This window comes from Pseudophryne corroboree, chromosome 6 (genome assembly GCF_028390025.1).
Source record: "Pseudophryne corroboree isolate aPseCor3 chromosome 6, aPseCor3.hap2, whole genome shotgun sequence".
In the NCBI taxonomy this organism is placed as follows: domain Eukaryota; kingdom Metazoa; phylum Chordata; class Amphibia; order Anura; family Myobatrachidae; genus Pseudophryne; species Pseudophryne corroboree.
The window spans coordinates 802617879-802622440 of NC_086449.1; positions in this window are offsets into that span (position 1 = coordinate 802617879).

The following is a 4562-nucleotide window of genomic DNA, read 5'->3' on the forward strand; positions in this document are numbered from 1 at the left end:
CGCACTCTCCCGCCCGGTTTGGAGCTTTGGTATAATACCCATGGTCCTTTTGGAGTCCCCAGCATCCTCTAGGATGAAGGAGAAAATAGGATTTTAATACCTACCGGTAAATCCTTTTCTCTTAGTCCATAGAGGATGCTGGGCGCCCGTCCCAGTGTGGACTCTATCTGCAGTACTTGTATATAGTTATTGCTTGTGTTACACAAAGGTTGTGTTTGGTAGGGGTCACCGTCAACCTGTTGCTGATCTGTTTTGGTTCACACTGTTAACTGGGTTTAGTTAAATGCCATGTTGTACGGTGTGTTGTGGTGTGAGCTGGTATGTTCTCACCCTTAGTTTAACAAAATCCTTTTCCTCTAAATGTCCGTCTCCTCTGGGCACAGTTCCTATAACTGAGGTCTGGAGGAGGGGCATAGAGGGAGGAGCCAGTTCACACCGATTCAAAGTCTTATAGTGTGCCCATGTCTCCTGCGGATCCCGTCTATACCCCATGATCCTTTTGGAGTCCTCAGCATCCTCTACGGACTAAGAGAAAAGGATTTACCGGTAGGTATTAAAATCCTATTTTTTTTCTATCAGTCCCGCAGAATTATTCACTATGGGGGTCATTCCGAGTTGTTCGCTCGCAAGCGGATTTTAGCAGATTTGCTCATGCTAAGCCGCCGCCTACAGGGAGTGAATCTTAGCATCTTAAAATTGCGAACGATGTATTCGCAATATTGCGATTACACACCTCGTAGCAGTTTCTGAGTAGCTCCAGACTTACTCGGCATCTGCGATCATTTCAGTGCTTGTCGTTCCTGGTTTGACGTCACAAACACACCCAGCGTTCGCCCAACCACTCCCCCGTTTCTCCGGCCACTCCTGCGTTTTTTCCGGAAACGGTAGCGTTTTTTCCCACACGCCCATAAAACGGCCAGTTTCCGCCCAGAAACACCCATTTCCTGTCAATCACATTACGATCGCCAGAACGAAGAAAAAGCCGTGAGTAAAATTCCGAAGTGCATAGCAAATTTACTTGGCGCAGTCGCAGTGCGGACATTGCGCATGCGCATTAAGCGGAAAATCGCTGCGATGCGAAGATTTTTACCGAGCGAACAACTCGGAATGACCCCCTATATTCAGGTTCAGTAACTTACGTCAACATTCAGAATGTAGCCTAACCTAATGGCAAACTAACCCTAATTTCATGTATTGACATTCATAAAGTTGACTTCTTGTTGGTATCAACATTCTGACTATGTCCATATTACGAATGTCGACAAGTTGACTACTTCCTGTATATTCTAGTAAAAGTAAAAAAAATAAAATCTAAACATCATGTAAGCATTTCTATATAGGGGTGTGATGGCATGTAGGGATTGAGGGGTCATTCAGATCTGATCACTGATGTGTGTTTTCGCACAGTGGGCGATCCGATCCAAACTGCGCATGCACCGCAATGCGCAGGCGCGATGGACAGCTGCAACGGGGATCGCCGGTCAGCGGCGGGATTGTGCGAAGGATCCATTCGCATGGGCGTTCGCAAGGAGATTGACAAGAAGGCGTTTGTGGGTGGCAACTTTCAGTTTCAGGGAGCGTCTGGAAAAACGCAGGCATGTCCAAGCGTTTGAATGGAGGGTGTCTGACGTTAAATCTGGTCCCGAACAGGCTGAAGTGATCACAACGGCTGAGTAAGTTCTGGGCTGTGCAGAGACTGCACAAAATCTGTTTGTACAGCTCTGCTACACATGCGATCGCACACTTGCACAGTGAAAATACACTCCCCCCGTAGGCGGCGACTATCTGATCGCAGGATAGCAAAAATCGCTGCCTAGCGATCAGATCTGAATGACGCCCCTGACATTGTTAATTTGTTTCCTCCTGTCATCATGGCAGACGGAAGACTGGATTTGTAAAACTTTGGGATTTCTGCAATGTTTGCCGCAGGATGTAAAGCTGTGATTACAAAAAAAAAAAATACAATTGCTATTCATTGCATTCCCCTGACATACAGACGGATATTATATACTGATAGGCAAATCTATTTAACTGGTCTGCAAATGGCTAATATTGACGGAACTTAAAAACAAGAGTCCAGATTCATTTCTTCCCCCATCCTTTAAATATGCTAATTATATACACCCCAGTCTGTCTTCCAACTTGTTTTTTTGTATGCAAATGTACATTTCCACTTTATCCAAACTCTCCTCTTGTTAATTAGCACCATTCATACTACATAATGATATAACCTTCACAGACTCCTCCTAAAGCTGCACCTTATTGATAGTGAAATAATGGTCTTTGCCTGCAGTTTGTATACAGTAACATATACTTGCACGGTAACAAATAGCAGACTCTTGCATCTATTCGGCAAACAGAAGATAGGGAACTAAGCAATTATTCAATACAAACAACTCAAATACATTTTATCTGAGTACTGCAAGTAACTCAAACTTGCTTGTTACATGAATGTATATGTCTGGTTACTAAGAGATTGTAACTGGGCCTAAGGGTGTGTACACCCAGTGAGATCCGTGCTATTACCGATTTTCACTTGCGATTTCCCTTGAACTCCCCGGAGCCCAGCACCACCGATTTTGACTAACTTTTCTTGAGATATGGACAATGGGGGTCATTTCGACCCATTCGCTCGCTGCGTTTTGTGCGATGCCTTTGCACTTCTGCGGGGGGGGGGGGGCGGTGCTGACATACGGGGCGGACTAGCCCTGTGCTGGGCGTCCCCCCTCATGTCAGGGAACATGATCGTAGCTATGCTAAATTTAGCACAGCTACGATCAACTCGGAATGACCCCCTATGTGTGCTTACGATTTTGGCTTATGTGAGATTTTGGTTTATGTGAGATGTCATTGACATGTGAGATGAACTAGATCAGTGGTTCTCAAACTCGGTCCTCAGGACCCCACACAGTGCATGTTTTGCAGGTAACCCAGCAGGTGCACAGGTGTATTCATTATTCACTGACACATTTTAAAAGGTCCACAGGTGGAGCTAATTATTTCACTTGTGATTCTGTGAGGAGACCTGCAAAACATGCACTGTGTGGGGTCCTGAGGACCGAGTTTGAGAACCTGTGAACTAGATCATAGGTTCTCAAACTCGGTCCTCAGGACCCCACACGGTGCATGTTTTGCAGGTAACCCAGCAGGTGCATAGGTGAATTAATTACTCACTGACACATTTTTAAAGGTCCACAAGTGGAGCTAATTATTTCACTTGTCATTCTGTGAGGAGACCTGCAAAACATACACTGTGTGAGGTCCTGAGGACCGAGTTTGAGAACCTGTGAACTAGATCAGAGGTTCTCAAACTCGGTCCTCAGGACCCCACACAGTGCATGTTTTGCAGGTCTCCTCACAGAATCACAAGTGACATAATTAGCTCCACTTGTGGACCTTTTAAAATGTGTCAGTGCATAATTAGTACACCTGTGCACTTGCTGGGTTACCTGCAAAACATGCACTGTGTGGGGTCCTGAGGACCGAGTTTGAGAACCACTGAACTAGATAGTACACCGATCTAGCAAGGATTGACTTGCCTGCACAGTCTATCTTTTCTTGCGATGCCGACCTGGCGGGACCGAGCATCGGGATCGAATCAGGATCGCAAAGTGACTTTCACCTTGCGATCTGCACTAACTTTTCTTGCGATTTTGACTATATAGTCAAAAATCGAAAGAAAATATCTCACCGTGTGGACTGGACACACCCTAAATAAGAGATAATATTGATTGGAAACAAAGTAAAAGAAAAAAAAAACTAAAAAGTAAATTTGTAACAAACTATATTGCAATGGAAGAGGTGTGAAACATTCATTCATATATTTATTTATTTATTTTTGTATTTATTGTTTTTGCATGTAGGGTAAATACTGGCTGCTTTTTGCATGTAGCCCACAAACACTGGTCAACTTTATTTATTACACTGTAATTTAGCACGTCTACGTTTACCATGTGGACTCTGCTAAAATGTTGATGTTCTGTTCATCCCTGGTGGTCTAGCGGTGTCTTACCTGGTCCTAATGGTGGCGGCTTCTGTGTTCCAGCGGTCAATTGAGGAGCAATTCCCACGGAGACATATGATGAGCAGTGTTCCGCTAAACATTCGTCCCCTATCCGTAACCCCTAGTACCTAACCCAACAAACCTCCCACCCCCACCGCAGCCTAACCCTGACCACCACCCCAGTCCACCCCAAAAATGTTGGGATTTCCCATGTTGACATGTTGCCTGTCGACTTTATAACTGGTGTCGATGTCATGTCTGCTTCCCCCCCCCGCTCGTGGGCGCTTACAGTCTACAGGATTAGGGCAGATATGGTTGACAGCGAGATGAGTCCGTGTACTAGGGTAGGAAATAGTGGCTCAGGGTGAGATCTGATTTTGGTTAATAGGTTTTGAGAGCCCAGTTGTAGCTTTGCGGGGAGTGTGGTAGGAAGAAGGGAGTGAGCTCCAGTTGTAGGGACGAAATGGAGGGGTGCAGGGTGATGAGGCCAGACATGGAAAGGGGAGCTATAAATCAGTAAAACCACTTCTCTGGAATTCCCTACCTCTCTCCCTCAGAC